Source organism: Nannospalax galili, unplaced genomic scaffold (genome assembly GCF_000622305.1).
Source record: "Nannospalax galili isolate Female #2095 unplaced genomic scaffold, S.galili_v1.0 scaffold85, whole genome shotgun sequence".
Lineage (NCBI taxonomy): Eukaryota > Metazoa > Chordata > Mammalia > Rodentia > Spalacidae > Nannospalax > Nannospalax galili.
In genome coordinates this window covers 4,273,805-4,297,475 of record NW_008358866.1, presented here as the reverse complement: position 1 = coordinate 4,297,475, position 23,671 = coordinate 4,273,805, and the positions used below count along the sequence as shown (strand labels likewise).

At 38.1% G+C, this 23,671-nt stretch overlaps 1 pseudogene; it reads right to left on the bottom strand.

Annotated features, from left to right (window-relative positions):
• Positions 1 to 8,398: 8,398 nt before the first annotated feature.
• On the bottom strand, positions 8,399 to 23,384 carry LOC103725242 (annotated as a pseudogene).
• Between the last annotated feature and the right edge of the window lie 287 nt (positions 23,385 to 23,671).

Here is a 23,671-nt window from a genome sequence, read left to right as displayed (position 1 = left end):
CAAACAGAAGTTCCTAGGAATTAAGGTCAGCAATCAACAAGTGGGACCTCATTAAACTAAAAAGCTTCTGTACAGCAAAAGAAACAATCAAAATAGTAAAGAGAAAACCCACAGAACAGGAAAAAAAGTCATCACCAGAGACACATCTGACAGAGGTTTAATACCCAGAATATATAAAGAGCCCAAAAAACAAAGAATCAAGAGATCAAATGACCCAATTTAAAGATGGGCTAAAGATCTAAACAGAGAGTTCTCAAAGGAAGAAATAAAGATGGCTGAGAAATAGCTCAAAAAGCATTCAACATCGTTATTAATTAGGGAAATGCGAATTAATACCACCCTAAGTTATCACTTTACCCCAACCGGACTGGCTAGGATCAAGAGAACAAATGATACCAAATGCTGGTGAGGATGTGGAGAAAGGGGAACGTTCATTCACTACCAATGGGATTGCAAACTTGTGCAACCTCTATGGAAAACAGTGTGGAGAACTCGCATAAAACTAAAAATGAACCTACCATATGACCCAGTTATACCACTCCTTGGCATATACCCAAAGGACTCATCCTATTGTGGAGACACTTGTACAGCCATGTTTGTTACTGCTCTTTTCACAATAGCTAAGAGATGGAAGAAACCTAAGTGTCCCTCAACTGACAAGTGGTTAACAAAACTGTGGTATATTTACACAATGGAGTTCTATTCAGCAGTAAAGAAAGATGAAATAATGAAATCTGCAGGTAAATGGGTTGATCTAGAAACTGTTATACTAAGTGAAGTAACACAGACTCAGAAAAACAAACGACATATGTTCTCCCTCATATGTGGCTCCTAGCACAAAATCCTTTTAGATTCCAGGTCCTTTTAATAAGAAGATGCTATACACCAGTTCCTTCTGAGTGAAATAACTACCATCATCATGACTTCGGCTGAACCTGATCACTAAACACGGTCACAATTGGGCTTGCTGATGGTTGTTCTCATTCATTAAAGGAGTGCCAAGCAGGGTCACTGGACCCTCACCTGAGTATCCAGTCATTCTTCCCAGCCAACTAGTCCAGCCTTGCAAAACAAAAGAAAAATGAGGAAGAACACAATAGAGGGATGCTTTGGGAAGCCCTTGTCAAGAAACTCCAATGGGCTTTCATATGAACATTTGAAAATTGCCCTGTTCTGACTTTTTTCTAGTTCCCTGTCTAGAACTTGTAATTACTCTTGCTAATTACTCTTGCCTTTACTTCTCTTCCACATCTCCCATTCATGATTCAAGGACTTTCTTCTTCCCTTAGAGACAAGAGTTATGCAATTTGGGAGTCTTTTAGATAGACCCACTGAAGGGGTACTTAATTGCCTCACCACACATCCCTGTTCAGCATGAAAGAAGCCAGAGCAGTCAGCATCCCTATTCCCTATTGGCAATTTGGGTAACCCCTTCAGAGGATGGTGTAATAAGAATAGGAGGTAGAAATTGGCTAGGCAGTTAGGGTAAAAAGACCCCAAAGAAATGTAGCCAGTTTCTTGGCTAAAAGTCAAAATGTCCTTGGGCCTGTTAACAACATAATCTTTTCCAAAGGCCAGAAATGTCTAACGTATTTGGGAGCTTGTATCTAATCCTTAAAAGATTTTAGGATTACTTCTTCAGAGGGATAAATGTTGGAGGGGAGGGAGTGGGCATGGATTTGATCAAAACACCTTGTATATATGTATGAAAATCTCAATAAAGTTTAAGTTAAAAAAATTAATCAAAATAATTGCTGAAATAACACAGAATTATAATCATACATATGTATATATTATATATGTACATATATATGAATATATATTTATGTGTGGTGTTACCAGTCAAACCCTAGGCCTTGTTGTGCACAATAAATAAACATTCTTCCACTGGAAAAAAAAAGTCATTTATAAAACCAACCTTCAGAACCATTGGTACTCTGAATTTTTATTCATGTTAAGTTTGCTTCCTAAGGAGGGAGATTTATTTCTATATTCAGAAGATCTAGCAATAAAATGAAATTTCTGTTAATTTAACACATCTTCTCTTTGAGAAAAACAGTCACTAGCTCCAAAACTGCCCAAATCTATCAGGATGAAGGAAATATTCTAATTTTGTTGCTGTTTTGTTATCTGTTAAAGTTAAAAAGAAAACAACAGAACACAAAAAGGAATTTCTGTGATTAAAGAACTATAATGTTTATGAACAGTAGATATATGAACATGTAAAAATGAATAAACAAGGATTTCCTGAGAAGGAAATATTGTCAGGCCCCCTTCCTAGGCTTTTGGTGAGTAAGCAGATATTGCAAGCTCAGACATCAGGCCATTAGAAACTCAGCCCCAGCACACATTAGCATTTTTGGCCTTGAGAAAATAATTTCACCTGTTTTAGCCTTTGACTCTCTTCCTGGTCTAATTTTAATGGTTTTATTTTATTTTTAATGGTGTGTGTGTGTGTGTGTGTGTGTGTGTGTGAAGGAGTGGGTATCTGCACTGGAAGCCAGAGGCTTGGATCTTCCTAGAACTGGATTTACAGTCAGTTGTAAGTCACTCATGTGGGTGCTGGGAAGCAAACTTGGGTCCTCTGCAAGAGCAGTATATGCTCTTAACTACTGAGCCATCTCTCCAGCCTCTGAGTCTAATTTTAATGGGGACTAATAGGATGCTATCATATTATAGGTCTGCTTTGAAGATTTAAATACAATAATGGCATATTTTATGCTTGCTGTTTCTTCACTTACAAGATGTGCATTATATAACTTTTGTGTTAACTTCATGTTACTATAACAAAATAGCTAAAGCAATGGACTTTCATGAGAAAAAAAAATGTTTTGGTTTATGGTTATAAAGGTTTCAGGCCATGATCAAGCAGCATCATGGTTTTTGGCTATGGTGAGGCAGTGCATCATGGAAGGAAAAAATGGTAGGGGAAAACCAGCTCACCTCACCAGCCAGGAAGCAAAAAGCAAAGGCCAGTATTCCCAAGTCCATTTCAGAGGTACAGCATGATAGCCTAAGGACCTTTCCACTTGGGTCTACTTTTTAAAAGTTCCATCGACTTTCAAAGCCTGGAAACACAGGGACCTTTGAAGAACACATTCCAAACCATAGTAACTTCTAAAAATTATAGTAATTAGATTTCTTTAAAAAAAAAAAAAAAACTTCGTTGTGGGGCTGGAGAGGTGGCTTGGTGGTTAAGAGCACTGGCTACTCTTGTAGAGGACCTGGCTTCAAATTCCAGCACCCACATGGCAGCCAACAATAGTTCATAACTCTAGTTCCAGGGGATCCAACACCCTCTTCTAACCTCCACAGGCACTACATGACACGGGTACACTTACATATATGGAGGCAATACATTCATACACATAAACTAGAAATAATAATTAAAAAACATGATTGTAAACATGCAGAAGAATAATCATCACTGCCAGACAGCTGCAATATGTATTTTCCAGTTGTCTTTTCAATTGAGATTTGGTTTTGTTTGGGTTGTATGATTAAATTTTTTCATAGGACTACATCTTTTATTGTTCCTAAAATGATTTCAAAAATATTACACCATTCTAAAGCTTTGGAGAGAAAAAAGTAATTGTATAAAAGCTATTTTAAAGCTAGGACTTGCTGCTATGTCTAGTTTACTAATGGTGAAGGCCTGTCACAAAGCATTGCATGTGTATTTAACAAAAGCTTCCACCTGACTTTCAAGGGATATTTAATATCAGAGAAGACCTAGATCCATTAAAGAGAAAAGGTAAAACCAGGGCTATTTGAGCACTAGTTCCCAAAAATCCCATGTACTTTTTAATATGCCTTATCACCATCCTAGAGGTGCTTTAGAAAGGCAATAGTCATGTCTCTGAACTATTAGACAAGAATCACGGTATTGATTTTGATAGTATTGATTTTGATAGTGACAAATTTCATCAAGTAGAACTGGTTTAAGAAACATGGAATCTACTAATAATGAGGAACACCTGTACCTGTCCCAAATAGAAAGACCATGAAAGGATACACTGATTATTCACAAGTCCTTATGAATTCAATATGCTATGCAGTTAATAGATGTTCAAAAACTAACCAAGCTTTCTTACTATTAAGGCACTTAAAGGAACAAGAAAAACATACAGCTGAGAAAATATGAGCCCCAGTCTCTGCTCCAGGGAATGGCCTGGGACAGTAGTTGTCATAAATACATATTAAATGAATGGACTTAGGGATGATATTCCCTTTGTCTGTAGCTTATGAGATTGTTGGACTTGGAAAGTACAGACTCTTGTTGTTTGTCCCTTTCTGAAACTTATAATGCATAGCATTATAAAAGAACATTGAATAAATTTTACATTTACACTTTCCCTTTGAAAGCACATTGTAAGACAAATAAGTAAATAAATAAATAATAAAATAATAAAAGCCAGGAGTGGCGGTGCATGTCTTTAATCCCAGCATTTGGTAGGCAGAGACAGGTGGATCTCTGTGAGACTGAAGCCAGCCTGATCTACATAACGAGTTCCAGGCTAAAATAAAAGTATATTATGAGTAAGAGGACATGTTTTCAAAAATATTCAGATATATCTATTTAAACACTTCCTCAATTCTGATTTAGCTTCCAAAGGGACTTCTTAAAATCTTTGTCAATCTGGTTCTTTTGTGTATGGGAACTTTGGAAAACAAACTACCATGATAACTTTCTGTTGATTCATATTCATTCACTAACCCCTGGGAAAGCAAAGGCATTTCCTATATGACCTCTATGCTGTGACATTTGATGATGCTGTGATTTTCCTACATTACAGAGGTCGTCTTCATGCTGACTGCACAGCCTTACATATGTCTCCATTTTCTACATGGATTGTTGTTTTTATTTCGGCCCTATTTAGTCCTGAATTAAGAGATATTTTCTCCTACTCTGTCCTCAGAATTATCCAGACAAATAGATCTAATAGGAGATAAAAGAAAGAGAGGGAGGTAGAGGGTGGAAGTGTACCTTAATGCCGAATCAGTGGTGTTCGCAGCAGCCAATAATGACAAGCGAGTCCAAAAGTTTTACATGCGAGGTCCCTTGAAGTAAGAGCCGGGTTTTGGCACCATCTGATAGGTAGAGAGTGGGCGGGAGCGAGCAGCACGGATGGAGGAGGCACCGAGGCACAGATGGAATTTTCAACGGGATACAGATTTATTTCACACGGGGCACCTTTCCCTCGGGGAAGGGAAAGATGTCCGTGAAGGGAAAGATATCAGGGAAGGGAAGGGAAGGGAAGGGAAGGGAAGGGAAGGGAAGGGAAGGAAAGGAAAGGGAAGGGAAAAGGAGGAGACTTATTAGGGGAACTGGCTTGTGTTATGGAAGCTAAGAAATACCATAATATTGAAATGGTTTTAGATATATTTATTGGGAATGAGGACACAGTCCTAAGAATTTGGTTGATATTTTAGTCCAGAAAGCACTTGGCAATGCTTGCTAAGAATGAAAAACAGTAATTCATGTGAGTACTAAAATCTCCATTTAAAAAAAATCCCTCAGTGACTCGGATGCAAGAATCTTTAGAGGACACTCAAGAAATAATGGATGGGAATGATAGCCTTAGGTTAATTAATTGTCTGGTCTTTGGCTGAGTGGAGACCCAGTTAAAGTGTGATCGCTAAAGCATAAGCTAGAGATCTCTGGGTGCTCATAGCATGATTAGTTCAAGTCTAATGATTAGTTCAAGTCTAAAGGCCTAAGAACATGGTATAAGGACTAGAGGCCAGGGCTAACTCAGACTGCAGAGTCTGATGTTCCAATGTCTAAGATTGGCAGAGGAGGGATAGGGTGTAGTAATTCCCTGGATCCAGGAGAGAGTTCAACTCATCTCTATACTGCTTTTGTTCCATCTAGGCCCCCAGCTAATTGTATGATAGACTCACATTGAGATGGATTTCTCCCCACTTAGCCCTCCCTGAGTCACACAATCATCTGCTCTGGAAACATTCTCACAACATATCCAAAAATAATGCTTCACAAGCATTCACTACTCCAGTCAGGTTGACAGGTAAAATTACCATCACAAGCTCCTTCTTCCCATTTCTTCTTCCTCTTTTCCATACTGAATCAGATTTAAAGTACCTTGGGGCTAGAGAGACAGCTCAGTGGTTAAGAGCACTTGCTGCTGTTACAGGTGACAAAAGCTCAATTTCCAGTACCTACTTGGAGGCTCACAGTCATCAGTAACTCCAGCTCCAGGGTATTCAATGCCCTCTTCTGGCTTCTTTGGTCACTGCATGCATATGGTGCACTTAAACATATGCAGTCAGACAAAACACTCATGCACTCATAACTTTTAAAGTACATATATGCCTTTAAATTCTAGACACATTTTACTTTAAAAAGAAAAATCCATACATTTGCAATTCAGTAACTAACACCTGTAGTCTGTTGAATAATTTTATGTTAAAAAAAAAAACCTTTAATTAGACACATATATGTTGTCACAACAATACAAGGAGTCAGGTGGTATCCTCACTTGATAGTAAGAAGACTGTGATTAGCTTAGAAAGTTTAAGAAGTTTGCTCTAGGCCTCAAAATTAGGAAGTAGAACTGTCATAGGTGACTAAGGTCATTAACTTAGCCATTACCGTGTTCTGCCTCCCAACAGATACATGACATGGGCATCCAAGGGGCACTGGACCTGGAGCTTCATTAACATTCCTCTACTAAAGGAAACATCATGATTTTTATCTCCTCTTAACTTATTACTTACAAAGTTGTTTAAGTCCTTTAAAATATTAAATATTTAATTAGTCCTATTATGGCATTTCCCTGAGGCAAATAGTTATCCTGTATAATTGTTATGCTGGTTAAAAAGAAGAGCAAAAGGAAGCTTAAGCATAAATTAACAATAATAAAACAGACCGTTATATTTCATGCCTAGACATTAACACAGATAACTCCCTTCAAGTAAAATTGTAAGGTGATTATTAAAATCACTCTTTATGGATGACCTTAGTGATCACACTTTTAACTGGGCCTCCACTCAGTCAAAATGACTAGCCAATTCATTAAATATAAGGTTAGTATTCCAATCCATTATTTCTCCAAGTATCCTCCAAAGATTCCTGCATCTGAATTACCTGAGAGTTTTGTTTTAAATGGAGCTTTTTAGTACTCACAAGAATTGCTGTTCTGCATTCTTTTTTTAATAATTTATTGAAAATTTCATATAAGCATACAAGCATATAAAGGTGTTTTGACCAACTCCATGCCTACTCTCTCCCCTCCAACTCCTCCTATATCTCCCCATCACTTTTTTCCAATAACTTCATGTACTCTTTCTTCTTTATTTATGGGGCTTTTGCTACTCTAACATTTTCCCCTCTGAAGAGCTAACCCTAAAATCTTTTAAGGATTAGATAAGAGCTCCCAAATACTTTCGACATTTTTGGCCTTTGGAACAGAGTATGTTGCTAACAGGCCCAAAGACATTTAGCCAAGAAACTGGCTACTTTTCTTCAGGGTCTTTTTACACTATCTGCCTGGCCAATTCCTACCTCCTATTCTTACCACACCATCATCTGAAGAGGTTACCCAGCTTGTGGATAGAGAATCAAGATGTAGACTGCTCTGGCTTCCTCCATGCTGAACAGGGACATAGGGTGATGCAATTTGGGTACCCCTTCAGTGGGTCCATTTAAAACACTCCCAAATTGCATAACTCTTATCTGTAGGGGGAAAAGAAAGTCCTTGACTGGTGAATAAGAAAAGTAAAGGCAAGAGTAATTAGCATTACAAATTTTAGACAAGGAACTAGAAAAAAGTCAGAACCGGGCAAATTTCAAATGTTCATATGAGAGTCCATTGGAATTTCTTGACAAGTGCTTCCAAAAGCATCCTTCTATTGAGTTCCTCCTCATTATTCTTTTGTCTGCCAAGGCTGGACTCCAGAGAGTGATGGATTCAGGATTTGCTTTCAGGCATTTTGATAGCTGTTGGAGTAGCTAGAATCAGTGTCAGTTCCCTCTCAACAGCTTCTAGATAGGGGGAGAAAACAAATTTGGCCATCATTTTATAACAATAGAGGGTTGTCTCCCTTAGCAAAAGGTGGGGACTGCAGTATTGCAGACCAAGATTTGAAGCCTTACATCTGAGCAGCACTTTCTGATTCAGAACAAAATCATCAATGAAAATTATTGTCTAAATAACTTTTTTGTTGGAGAGAAGAATGTTTATTTATGAGGGAAGAGCTCTTACCCCCAACAGGCAGACCTTTCCCTGTACCCAAAATACATACACTCCCTGCACATCCTCTGAGAACAGTTTCCAACATAAGGATCAAATTTTCTCACAGAAACCCTGGAATCCTAAGGTTGACTTACCAGTCTCTGCTAACATCACAGGAGCCCTGCTGTCTCTCCTGTTCTCCTTCAGGTTGCATGTTGGGTCCTTCTCTGGCTGTGCTGAGCCTCCCATAGTAGGGTCCCAAGGACCATGAGGACCACGCCAGCCATGCCAATCCTGATAAGATTCTCCACTGTGTGATCCTGGGACTACGAGGCTGTTTTGGGGTCTGACATGTTTTGTAATGGGTTGATGGTCTCAGATGCTCCTGACACCACAAGCTCCACAGGGGCACTGTGGTGTGACAACAGGTAGGGGGATGAGCTTCGAGCACCATAGCACCTGTAGGTGCCTCCAAGGGCTGAGGTCACAGGACTCATGGAGATTCTGCCTGGAACTGATGATCTCTGGACATTGATTTTAGACACAGGGGTGGATGGGCTGCTCCTTCTTTGGACAGAAGGAAAGAATCCATCTGGCTCAGAGAATGACAGCAGGGTCACGTTCTGTTCTGAGGATACGGTGTGGCCTGACTTCACAGAGAGGAGGGTGTGACAGCAAGCTGTCCTGTGACCAGGATGTCCACGGCCTCACTGGGGGCTGACTACTCTGAAGAGAGGCTGTGTGTACCACAGCATCTGTACTGTCCTCCAGTGGCAACCCTCACAGGGCCCAGTGGGAAGCTGGCCTGAAATAGGCAAGCCTGGAGCTGTTGGCCAGGACTATAGGAGAGACCAGTTTCCTTCTCTTTGAACAGGGCAAATTTATTATAGCTGATGTCAGAGCTTCACTGGAGGGTCGAGTTCTCTCCAGGGGCCAGGATAGGTCCTGGCTGGGTCAGCAAGGAGGGCTTCTTGGGCTGCCCTGAGACGTGTATTTCCAGGAGGTCACTGAGTTGTGACCACACCTGTGGGTTTTTCTTGTAATAGCCATGACATCGGAAGGGTCCCCTGCTGCTGGGGGGTCATAGGACCCACAGTGAACAGTACCTGGAACTGACCAGTGGAGTCTAAGTAGTGTGAATCCTGGGAACTGGAAGTCTTCTGTCCTCCTTCCCTAGTCAGAGTGAATCCACAATATTCACATTGTGAGACACAGAGGAGCGTCATGTTCTTTCCTGAGGTCACCACAGGGCTGGGCAGGGCTGACAGTTGAGCTTTTATATTGACTAAAGCCAAATTTCTGAGAAGTGTGTTCCCTAATTACTAACGATTTTGAGGACTTTTTGAGATGTTTCTTAGCCATCTTTTAATCCCTTAAAGACATAATGATCAATTTACTCTTTGGTTATACTTTCCCTTTGGGTGTTTAAAACCATACAGTTGGCTGAAATAAATCAATTTATATTTACACTTAAGGTCATTTGAGGATCTGTATCTCAGGGGTCACATAGGCTTGGGAGAAGCTCCTAGCTCCTTTCTTTTACCAGTACCATCTATGTGAAGATAAGTCAAAGGTCCTACTTGACCATGGCTGGATTCACTCGGAAGCATGGAGGAAATGTTTCCTCTGAGTTGACCCTCATTCTTGTAGACTGGACACTGGTTCAAGTCAATCTGGTGGGATCTCCATGGCCTCCCTAAACAAGAGGACAGGTGACTCACCACAGTTACAGGACATTTTGAGAGATGTTCCATAGCCCCCTGGAACTTAGTCAACCTTAGAGGGCAAGGAGCAAAAACTTTCCTTTAAGTCCCTCTGACCATGTTAATATAAACCTCAAAGTATGGTTGTTAAACATCCAAAAAGGTACTTCCACTGATCTGGTACTTTTAATTACCATGTGCTGTGCAGATAAAGTTTGGGTAAAAAAAAACAAACGTTCTCAGATAAACTTTGACTTGATATATATTTTGTTCCTTAAACTAGTTGACTAAACTATGGCCTTAAAAATTTTAAGATTGTGTATTTTTGTCTCATCATTTATATATCATAACAAACCTACACAGACCTTCATCACTTGCTTAGGCATTCTCATTTTTTTCTATTTTGGAAAATATCTTCATTCCCACATCCTTTTAACATTTTTTACATTCTCATTTTCTTTTTTGATTAATTAAAAGACATGATGACCTGCAGGCCTCTCTCCGGGCCTGGGTCCTGTCCCATTCTTTGTCTTGGCGCCCAGACACCAGGGAAACCACCACTGCTTCCTGATCCTTTGCATACAGACCAACCCAGTACCTTCTTGGGTCCACAGGAACACTCTGGGCCTGGCCCTGCCCTCACCTCTCTCTGCTTCCCTGGATGCCGGGGCTGACCTTACCTCTTCCTGATCCTTTGCATACAGACCAACTCACTTCCTCAATGCAGCCCCCAGGAGCCCTTGGGGCCTCTTCCTGCCCCCATCTCCCTTTGCATCTCTGGGAGGCATGGCCACCAGCTGGCCAAGAGGAACACCTTTCCTGGGCACTGTTCCCAGGCCAGTCCAACCCCCAAATTCCTGAGGCCAAAATTTTTCCTGGAGGGATCCAGATCATAGGAGAAAGCCTGAGAGCTTCTGATCCTCATCTGACTTGGGCCTCTGTGGGAACTCCTGAAGACAAAAGCAATCTGGAAACTCCAATATAAAATCAAAAAAGAGAGCTGGAAGCTTAGAGGAACAAGCTTTTCATGCCCAAAAAGTAAACCACAAAGACACAAAGTTTACAAAAAAGAGTAGACATAAACTCAACAAAGGAAGCCTTGAGTCTCATACAAGAATCAGAAACTACAAAAGAGAGCCACATGTCAAAGTCACAGAGAAAAAATAATAACATGAATAACCCAAATAATATATCCCCACAAAGTACCAACAGTCCCCTAGAGGTGTACAATGAGAACACAGGACATTGAATTCAGAAGAACAGTTATAAACATGATAAAAGAATTCAGTGAAATTAAAGAACACAAAAACAAAGAAATCAAAGAACTGACGGAGGATAGATATAAATTTCAGAATGAATTCAGAAAAGGACTAGAAATATTGAAGACTACTCAGGCTGAAATGGAAAAGGAAGTGAAACACTCAGTAAGCAAATTAGAAATGACAAGAGAAAGCCTCACCAATAGGATGAATGAAATGGAAAACAGAGTATCAAGACTGGTAGATAAAGAGGACAAACTAGAACACTCAAGCAAAGATGATGAAAAATTTAAGAAAGCACAAGGATGGAATATGCAGAAATTGTGTGATACCAAAAAAAGACCAAAATTACAAATCATAAGCATACAGGAAGGAGAAGAATCCCAAGATAATGGCATGGACCAGATCTTCAACAGAATCGTGCAAGAAAATTTCCCAAAATTAAAGAAAGACATGCCCATACAAATACAAGAATCATATAGAACACCAGACAGGACCAAAAAAGAAACTCTCCATGGCACATCATAGTAAAAACACTAAACATACAAAACAAAGAGACAATACTGAAAGTGGCAAAAGAAAAACAAGAAGTCATTGATAAAGGAAAATCCATTACGATTACAGCTGACGTTTCAGTGCAAACTATGAAAGCCCGAAGATCCTGGACCAAAATTTTCCCAATTTTAAATGACCACAGATGCCAACCCAGATTACTATACCCAGCCAAAATATCTATTGTACTCAAAGGGGAAAGAAAAACCTTCCATGACATAAACAGGCTGAAGGAATTCATGTCCACAAAACTAGCCCTTCAGAGAGTTCTGGGAACAATACAAAAAGCTGATGGAAGGAATGACTACACCCAAGGGGTTGCAGAAAGAAATTTAATGAAGGTATAACTATGGAAAAGTACAGCTATATCAAGAACATAAACATAAATGACAGGATTCAATACACATCTTTCATTAACAACTTTAAATATTAACAGACTGAACTCCCCAGTCAAAACATACAGACTAGGTGAATGGATTAAGAAACAAAACCCATCTTTTTGTCGTCTGCAAGAAACACATCTCACTTTCAAGGACAGACACTATCTTAAAGTGAAAGGATGGAAAAAAATATACCAAGCAAATGCTACTAAGAAAAAAGCAGGCATAGCAATTCTAATATCTGACAAAATGGACTTTAAACTAAAACTAATCAGAAGAGACAAAGAGGGCCACTTCATTCTGATCAAAGGAACAATAAATCAGGAGGATATTACAATTACAAACATATATTCACCAAATTCTGGTGCACCCAACTTCATAAAAACAATACTACAGGACTTTAAGACCCAGATTAATCCCAACTCATTAATAGTAGAAGACTTCAATACCTGACTGTCTCCATTAGATAGGTCAACAGGGCAGTGAGTTAAGAGAGACACAATACCATATATCAACAGAATTAAATAAACAATACTATATATCAAATGGACTTAACAGACATCTACCAAGTATTCCACCCAAGCACCAAATGCCATACTTTCTACTCAGGACCCTATGGAACCTTCTCCAAAATCGACCATATACTGGGGCACAAAACAAACCTCAAGAAATACAAAAAGACTGAAATAATTCCATGCATTCTATCAGACCACAATACAATAAAGCTTACAATCAACACTGGAAGAAGCCTTAATCACCATGAACACATGGAGATTAAACAACACAATCCTAAATGATGAATGGGTCAAAAGAGAAATTAAGAAAGAATTGAAAGTATTCCTGGAAATAAATGAAAAGGACAATACAACACAACAAAACCTCTGGGACACACTGAAAGCTGTCCTTAGAGGGAAGTTTATAGCTCTAAGTGCCTACATCAAAAAATCGGAAAGAACATAAATAAATAACTTAACTTTGCAACTCAAGATACTTGAAACAACAAATGAAACCCAAACCCAGCAGTCAAGAAGAAATAACAAAACTCAAGGCAGAATTAATGAAATCGAAACAAAGAAAATAATACAAAGAATCAACAACTCCAAGAGCTGGTTTTTTGAAAAGATAAACAAGATACACAGACCACTAGCCCAGTAAACCAAAAGAAAGAAAGAGCACCTCCAAATCAACAAAATCGGAGATGAGAGGGGAAATATCACAACAGACACCAGAAAGATACAGAACATTATAAAGGAATACTTTAAAAACCTATATGCTACTAAACTGAAAACCTAAAAGAAATGGATGGATATTTAAAGGCAGGAAACCACAAAATTTAAACCAAGAAGAGATTAACAGCTTAAACAGACCCATAACACAAAAAGTAATTGAAACAGTAATACAAAACCTTCCAACTAAAAAAAACCCAGGACCAGATAGATTTACAGCAGATTCTATCAGACGTTTAAAGAAGATCTACATCCAAAACTACCTAATTTTTCAAAAAGACAGAAATGGAGGGAGAACTTCCCAATTCTTTCTATGAAGCCAGCATCACTCTAATACCAAAGCCAGGGAAAGATACAACCAAAAAACAGAACTATAGACCCATATCCTTAATGAACATAGATGCAAAAATTCTCAACAAGATACTTGCAAACTGCATATAGACACACATCAAAAAGATCATCCACCATGATCAAGTCGGCTTTATCCCCGAGATCAGGGATGGTTCAATATATGTAAGTCAATAAATGTCATAAATCATATAAATGGGCTCAAAGACAAGAAACATATGGTCATCTCTCGCCCTTTGACAAAATTCAACATGCATTTATGTTCAAAGTCCTAGAGGGAATTGGACTAGAGGGAACATACATCAGCAGAATTAAAGCCATATATAACAAACCCACAGGCAACATCATTCTAAATGGAGAAAAACTGGAAGCATTCCCATTGAAATCAGGAACCAGACAAGGCTGTCCACTATCTCCACTTCTCTTTAACATAGTGCTTGAAACTCTTGCAAGAGCAATAAGGCAAAAGCAGGAAATTAAAGGAGTGATCATTGGAAAAGAAGAGATGAAATTATCCCTATTTTCAGATGATATATTATATTCAAGAGACACCAAAAATTCCACATGAAAACTCCTAGGAATTACTAACACATTCAGTAAAGTGGCAGGTTACAAAATTAACCTACAAAAGTTTGACACTCCCGTTTAAAATAGCTGCAAAAAACTTTAAAATATCTTGGAATAAACCTGACCAAAGACATTAAAGAGCTCTACAATGAAAAGTTTAAATCTTTAAGAAACAGATTGAGGAAGACATCAGAAGACAGAAGGACCTCTCGTGCTCACAGATTGGAAGAATTAATATTGGACCATCGACCATCCTACCAAAAGCCATTTATAGATTCAATGCAATGCCAATCAAAATCTCCATGACATTTTTCAAAGAATTGGAAAAAAAAATATCCTAAGATTCATATGGAAGCATAAAAGACCTCGGGTAGCAAAAGCAACCCTGAGCACTAAGAGCAATGCCAGGGGGATTACTATACCAGATTTTAAGCTGTATTACAGAGCTATAGTGATAAAAACCAGCATGGTACTGTCACAAAAATGGACCCATAGATCAATGGAACAAAATTGAAGACCCAAATATGAGTAAATGCAGTTTTGGACACCTGGTATTTGATGAAGGCACCAAAAATATTCATTGGAGGAAAGAAACCATGTTCAGCAAATGGTGCTGGCAAAAGTGGATCTCCACCTGTAGAAGAATGAAACTAAACCCCTATCTTTCACCTTGCACAAAAGTCAATTCCAAATGGATCAAAGACCTCAGTGTAAAGCCTGAAACTCTGAAACTGTTAGAAGAAAACATTGGCTAAAACTTACAAGGTATAGATGTAGGAAAGGATTTTCTAGACGGGACATCAATTGCTCAGGAAACAAGGGCAAGAATTAACAAATGGGACCTCATTAAACTAAAAAGCTTCTGGACATCAGAGGAGGCAACCAGAGAAGTGAACAGAAAATCCACAGAATGGGAGAAAATCTTCACCAGCAACACATCTGACAGAGGTTTAATATCCAGAATATATAACAAATTCAAAAAACAGAGAATCAAGACAAGAAGTAACCCAATTAAAAGTTGGACTAAGGGGCTGAACAGAGAGTTCTCAAAAGAAGAAGTAAAGATGACTATGAAGCATCTTAAAAGATGTTCAGCATCACTAATAATTAGGGAAATGCAAATTAAAATCACTTTAAGATTTCACCTTACCCCAGTCAGACTGGCTAAGATCAAGAAAACAAATGATACCAAATGTTGGAGAGGATGTGGGGAAGGAGGAACACTCATCCACTGCTGGTGGAGCTGAAAACTTTTTCAAACCCTATGGAAAACAGTGTGTGGAGAACTCTTAAAAAACTACAAATGAACCTAACATTTAACCCAGTTATACCACTCCTTGGCATATACCCAAAGAACTCATCCTATTGCAGAGACACTTGTACATCCATGTTTGCTGCTGCTCTTTTCACAATAGCTAAGAGATGGAAGCAACCTAAGTGTCCCTCAATTGACGAGTGGATGATGAAAATGTGGTTCATTTATACGATGGAGTTTTACTCAGCAGTAAAGAAAGATGGAATCATGAAATTTGCAGGTAAATGGATGGAACTAGCAACTTTTATACTAAGTGAAGTAACAAAGACTCAAAAAAAATTGACATATGTTCTCCCTCATATGTGGAACCTAGAACCAGACCCTGATAAGTGAGTATGTACCCAGACATAATAACAGGAACCAGGATAAAGGAAATGAAACAGGGAGGTAAAGGAAAAGAAAGAACCCTAAAGAGAGGAACAGTAGGAAACGGGCCTTAATAAGGGAGATATGAATAAAAATTGGATTAGTTTAAGGGAGGGGGGACAGAAGGGTATAAAAGGAACCTAGGGGATAAAAGGAAAGAAGGATCTCAAGAGAAGTAGGACTGTAGGAGAAGGGTATTATTAAGGGAGAAAGGGGGGAAATGGAGCACCTTAATTGGGGAAACCATGATGGAGGGGTGAGACAATGTGAGAGATAAATAATGCCTATCTAGTTTTAAAAACCAAAGGGAAACATATTACTCCTACAACCTACAGACAAATTATACATAGCAGATCAAGAAATATATGTCTAGGTAAGGTTTATCTGAGAACAACTAGTCTCTGCCCAAGATTTATCTACATGATACACAGAAATTAAAAGTACCAGACTGTTGGAACTAACCTTCTTGGATGTTTAACAGACATACTTTGAGGCCTATAATAATTTGGTTAGAGGAACATAAAGGACAGTTATTGCTCTTTGTCCTCCTAGGTCTACTAGTTTCAGGGGACTATGAGCATCTCTCAAAATGTCCTGTAATTGTGGTGGGCCACCTGTCCTCTTGATCAAGGAGGCCAAGGAGACCCCACAAGATGGACATGAGCTAGTGTCCAGTCCACAAAGAGGAGGGTCAACACAGCTGAATCATTTCCTCCATGCTTCCAAGCAAAGCCAGCCATGGTCGAGCGGGACCTTTGACTTATCTTCACATAGGCAGAACTGGTAAAAGAAAGGAGCCAGGGGCCCCTCCCAAGGCCATGTGACCCCTGAGGAACAGATCCCCAAACGACCTTAAGAGTAAAAATAAATTAGTTTATCTGGGCCAACTCTATGGCCTTAAACACCCAAAAGGAAAATATAGCCAAAGATTAAAAGGGCCAATATAATTTTTTAAGAGTCCGTATGTATAGCTAAAGGCTACATAACAAGCAACAAAGGCAGATAGGATTTGGTAAATTGATTCCAGAATTTCATGCTTTCTAAAAAAATTTTTTAAATATATGCCCAAGGAACTCCCCGATAGTAACCCAGGATAGAACTAGGAAAATGAACAGTAGGCCCCAATCTTATGTAAAGAAATATTAACAACTGATTGCTGCTAGCTGAGGAACATCTGACCTTCCTAAATCAAAGACCTCTAGATATGCTGACTAGATTCACCAGATGGACAAGTAGTGGGAAATGGCTGTTGGGAGCTGACAACACAGAGGACAGTAGCAGCGATATCAGAGTATAAGGGCTCTAATGAGGGGAGGGAGGCTATGGGAGGGTGCCATCTGGGAAGTGGGTGTATAGTTGATTAAGATGGTTTGGGATGTTCTGTGTGATATACACACACACACACACACACACACACAAATCAACAGAGTTTTTTAAATGTATTATATTTGAGGAGGAAGCATAGAAATTTATGTCATATTAATTAGTAGAGGTGATAACCATTACCATTGAAATCTACCCAATGACTTTATAGACATACACAGGCACCAAGGATCCAAGTGCAACTGATTATGACTAGTAATAATCAGACACATACAGATTAGAGATGCATACACCAACATCTCAGTGTTAGTAGCAAAAACAATGAGTCTTTCTGCAAGGAACAATATGTTCTAAAATGAAATGGAGATCTTTTTTAAAGGTTAAAAACTCATTCAATTTTATGTTTTACAGGGCTTATACTGAGTTCACTATTGTATAACTGTATTAATTCAACTGTGAACCTAGAAACTTACAGCCACTTGTGAAAGAGATATACTCTTGCTCTGGAGTGTGTTACTGAAACTGTAATGAAATGCTTCTTCTAATCATGTAGTTATTATTTTTTTTATTTTATTTCATGTTAAATAGTAGAGATGATAAACATTACCAGTGAAATCTACCTGATGACTTTATATCCATACTCAGGTACTAAGGATCTGAGTGTAACTGACTGTGACTAGTAATAATCAGATACATAGAGATTAAAGACACATGTGCAAACATGTGTTAGTAGCATTAAAAATGTAGGAAACAGCATATTTTAAAATGAAATGGAGATCTTCTTTAAAGGGTGAAAACTCATTCAATTTTATGCCTTACAGGGTTTATACTGAGTTCAATATTGTATGACTGTATTAATTCAACTGTGAACCTAAAAATTTATAGCTACCTTTGAAAGAGATGTATCCTTGCTCTTGAATGTGTTACTGAATATGTTACAGCTGTAATGGAATGCTTCTTCTAATCATGTCATTGTTAAATTTTAAGAAATTTTAAAAAATAAACTTTAAAAAAATTATAAGACATAATAACATTAACAAATAATTTTTCCATCTGTCGTGAGAATTCTTTTCCTGGGGATACTAAACAATGCTTATTCCCTTTTAAGCTTCTAGTGTCAAAACAGTGTTTGATTCAAGTTTTACTGGGGAACCAATGAATTTAGTGAGGTTACTTACCAAGACAACTGAGGGGTTACTGAGGTATATGAATGACCTGAGGGTATGCACACTGGAAAGCATTTACCCAGCATGTGTTAAGCCTTCTCTTCCTAGACTTCCTCATATTGTATACTTTATCCCTCCCCAAATATAGGAGACCATGTGTGATTAGGGCCAAATTACTTACAGTTGGCTGGGAAGAGTAGCTGGATACTCTGGTGAGGGTCCAATGACCCTGTTTCTACTCCTTTCATGAAGGAGCACAACCATCAATAAGCCCAGTTGTGACAGTGTTTAGCAATCAGGCACTGCTGAAGTCATGATGATGGTAGTTATTTCATGCAGAAGAGACTGCTGTATACTATCATCTTATTAAAAGGTCATGGAATTTAAAATGATATCGTGCTAGAATCCACAAATGAGAGAGAACATACATCGTTTGTTTTTCTGAGTCTGTGTTACTTCACTTAGTATAACAATTTCTAGATCCATCCATTTACCTGCAAATTTCATTATTTCATCTTTCTTTACTGCTGAATAGAACTCTATTGTGTCAATATACCACATTTTTGTAAACCATTCATCAGTTGAGGGGCACTTAGGTTGCTTCCATCTCTTAGCTATTGTGAAAAGAGCAGCAACAAACATGGTTGTACAAGTGTCTCTGCAATAGGAAGAGTCCTTTGGGTATATTCCAGGGAGTGGTATAACCAGATTATATGGGAGGTTCATTTTTAGTTTTTTAAGAGTTCTCCACACTGTTTTCCATACAGGCTGCATGAGTTTGCAATCCCACCAGCAGTGAATGAGTGTTCCCCTCTCTATACATCCTCCCCAGCAGTTAGTATCATTTGTTCTCTTGATCCTAGCAAGCCTGGTTGGTGGTTTTAATTTGCATTTCCCAAATTACTAATGATGTTGAACACTTTTTGAGATGTTTCTTAGCCACTTTTATTTCTTCCTTTGAGAACTCACTGTTTAGATCTTTAGCCCATCCTTAAATTGGGTCATTTGGTTTCTTGAGTCTTTGTTTTTTGAGTTCTTTATATATTCTAGATGTTAAACCTCTGTCAGATGTGTCACTGGGAGATATTTTTCTCACTCTGTGGGGTTTCTCTTCTCTTTCTTGATTGTTTCTTCTGCTGTACAGAAGCTTTTTAGTATAATGAGGTCCCACTTGTTGACTGCTGACCTTAATTCCTGAGCAACTTCTGTCTGATTTAGAAAATTCTTTCAGGCCTGGAGAGATGGCTAAGCGGTTAATAGCACTTACTGCTCCCACATGGCAGCTACAACCATCTTTAACTCCAGTTCCAGGGAAATCCAAGGCCCTCTTCTGACCTCCACAGCATTGCACAACACAGTTGCACTCATATACATGCAGGCAATACACTCATGCACATAAAATAAAAATAAAATAAAAATAATAAACAGAAAATCCTTTCCTAAATCTATATCTTGTAAGATACTGTCAATATTTTCTTCTAATAGTTTTAGGGTTTCCAGAGGCACATTGAGTTTTTTGATCCATTTGGAATTGACTTTTGTGCAAGGCAAAAGATAAGGATCTAGTTTCATTCTTGTACAGGTGGAGATTCTGTTTTGCCAGCACCATTTGTTGACGAAGCTGTCTTTCCTCGATTGTATGTTCTTGACACCATTGTCAAATATCGGGTGGATGAAATTGCATGTACTCGGGTTTGTGTCTTCAATGATGTTCCATTGATCTATGTGTCTATTTTTGTTGCAGTACCACCCTGTTTTTATGACTATAGCTCTTTGAGATGTGGTATATTATTCCCCTAGCATTGCTCTTTGTGCTCAGAGTTGCCTTGGCTATCCAGGGTCTTTTGTGCTTCGATATAAATTTAAGGATTTTTTTTTTTCAAATTCTGCGAAGAATGTCATGGGGATTTTTATTGGAATTGCACTGAATCTATATATTGCTTTTGGTAGGATGGTCATTTCCAATCCATGAGTATGGGAGGTCCTTCCATCTCCTGGTGTCTTCCCCAATCTCTTTCTTCAACGATTTAAAATTTTCATTGTAGAGATCTTTGGTGCCTTTGGTCAGATTTATTTCAAGATATTTTTTGTAGCAATTTTGAATGGGAGCATTTCTATTTATTTCTCCAACTGCTCGTTATTGGTATATGGAAAGTTACTGATTTCTGTAGATTGATTTTATAACCTACCACTATACTGAAAGTGTTGATCAGTTCTAGGAGTTTACTGGTCTAACTTTAGCGATCTCTAAATTATAGTATCATATCATCTGCAAAAAGTGATAGTTTGACCTCTTCTTTTCCAATTAGTTCTCCTTTAATTTCTTTCTCCTGTCTCATTGTTCTAGCAAGAGTTTCAAGCACTATGCTGAAAAGGAGTGGAGATAGTGGACATCCTTGTCTGGTTCCTCATTTTAATGGGAATGCTTCCAGTTTTCTCCATTTAGAATGATGTTGGCTGTGGGTTTGTTGTATATAACTTTAATTGTGTTGTGTATGTTCCCTCTAGTCAAATTCCCTCTAGGACTTTGAACATAAATGCATGCTGAATTTTGGCCTTTTCTGCATCTATTGAGATGATAATATGCTTTTTGTCTTTGAGTCCATTTATGATTAATGACATTTATTGACTTATGTATATTGAACCATCCCTGCATTTCTGGGATAAAGCCTACTTGATCATGGTGAATGATCTTTTTGATGTGCGTCTGTATGCAGTTTGCAAGTATTTTCTTGAGAATTGTCACATCTATGTTCATTAAGGATATGGGTCTATAAGTTTTCTTCATTGTGTCTTTACCCGGTTTGGGTATTAGAGTGATGCTGCCTTCATAGACGGAATTTGGGAGTTCTCTCTCTGTTTCTATCATTTGGAATAATTTAAGTAGTATTGGTTGGAGGTCTTCTTTAAATGTCTGGTAAAATTCTGCTGTAAATCCATATGGGCCTGGGCTCTTTTTTAGTTGGGAGGCTTATATTACTGTTTCGATTTCCTTATATGTCATGGGTGTGTTTAAACTGTTGATATTTTCTTGTTTTAACTTTGGTGGTTCTCATGATTTTAGATATTCATTCATTTCTTTTAGATTTTCAAATTTAGTAGCGTATATGTTTTTAAAATATTCCTTTATAAAGGCCTGGATCTTTTGGGTGTCTGTTGTGATGTTTCCCTTTTCATCTCTGATTTTGTTGATTTGGATATGTTCTTTATTTCTTTTGGTTAACTTGGCTAGGGGTCTGTCAATGTTGTTTAGCTTTTCAAAGAACCAGCTCTTTGATTCATTGATTCTTTCTATTGTTTTCTTTGTTTCTACTTCATTAATTTCTATTTTTGTTATTTCTTCTTTTCTGCCGGGTTTGGGTTTCATTTGTTTTTGCCTTTCCAGAGTCTTGAGTTTGCAGTGTTAGGTGATTTATTTGGGCTCTTTCCAATTTGTACTGTAGGCATGTAGAGCTATAAACTTCCCTCTTAGGACTGCTTTTAAAGTGTCCCAGAGGTTGTGTTGTGTTGTATTGTCTTTTTTGTTGAATTCCAGAAATTCTTTTATTTCTTCCTTAATTTCTCCTTTGACCCATTCATTGTTTAGAAGTGTGTTGTTTAATCATCATGAGTTCAATTAGTGACTAGGATTTCATCCAGAATTGATTTTGAGCTTTGTTGCATTGCAGTCTGATAGAATGCATGGAATTATTTCAATTTTTTGTATTTGTTGAGGTTTGTTTTGTGGCCCAGTATGTAGTCAATTTTTGAAAAAGTTCCATGGAGTGCTGAGTAGAAAGTGTATTCTTTGGTGCTTGGGTGGAATATTCAAAAGATATCTGTTCGGTCCATTTGATGTATGGTATCATTTAATTCAGACATCTCTTTATTTATTCATTGTCCAGTTGATCTGTCTAATAGAGACAGTGGGGTATTGAAGTCCCTTACTATTACTGAGTTGGAGTTAATCTGTGTCTTAAAGTCTTGTAGTTTTGTTTTTATAAATTTAGGTGTACCAGAGTTTAGTGCATATGTTAAGGATTGTAATATCTTCTTCATTAATTTTTTCTTTGATCAAAATGAGGTGGCCTTCCTCATCTCTTCTGATTAGTTTTACTTTGAAGTCTATTTTATCAGATATTAGAATTGCAACTCTTGCTTGTTTCTTAGTGCCATTTGCTTGGAATATTGTTTTCCGTCCTTTCACCTCAAGGTAGTGTCTGTCCTTGAAGGTAGGATGGGTTTCTTGGAACCAGCAAAAAGATGGATTTTGTTTCTTAATCCATTCACTTAGCCTGTGTGTTTTGACTGAGCAATTCAGTCAATTGATATTTAAGGTTATTACTGAAAGATGTGTATTGGTCACCATCATTTTGATTGCTGTTTGTGTTCTCAGTCTAATTTTGTGTTTCCTCAATTATCCCTTTATTTATTTTCTTTCATTGCCCCTGGGGTATAGTTGTTCCTTTCTTCTCTTTTTGTATTGCTTCAAGTATTCTTTGAAGGGCTGGTTCCATGGACATGTTTTCTGTCAGGCTTTTCATATCATGGATGATATTTCTTTCCCCCTCAACTATAATAGACATTTTTGCTGGGTAAAGTATTCTGGGATGGCATCTATTGTCATTTAGAACTGGAAATACCTTGGCCCAGGCTCTTCTGGCTTTCATAGTTTGCTTGATAAGTCAGCTATAATTCTGATGGGCTTTCCTTTGTATGTGACTTGTTTCTCTTTTGCTGCTTTCAGTATTCTCTCTTTGTTCTGTACATTTACTGTTTTTACTACGATATGTTGTGGGGAGTTTCTTTTCTGATCCTATTTGGTGTTCTATATTCTTCCTGTGTTTGTATAGGTATGTCTTTCCTTAATTTCAGGAAATTCTCTTCTACAATCCTGTTTAAGATTTGGTCAATACCATTAAACTGAAATTATTCTCCTCCCTCTATGCCTATGATACATACATTGTGTCTTCTCATGGTCTCCCACATCTTTTGCATATTCCATCCCCGTGGTTTTTTTTTAATTTTCCATAATCTTTGCTTGAGTTGTCCAGTTCTTCAACTTTATCCTCCAGTGTTGCTATTCTGTTTTCCATTTCATTCATTCTAGTGGTGAGGCTTTCCCCTGTTGTTTCAAGTTGGCTTATTGAGTTTTGCACTTCCTTCTTCATTTCTGCCTGAGTTTTCTTCAGTGTTTCTCTCTCTTTTGTGAATTCATGCAGAAGTTTATCCCTACCTTCTTTTAGTTCTTTGTTTGTTCATGTGTTCATAAATTCATTGAAGTCCTTGATT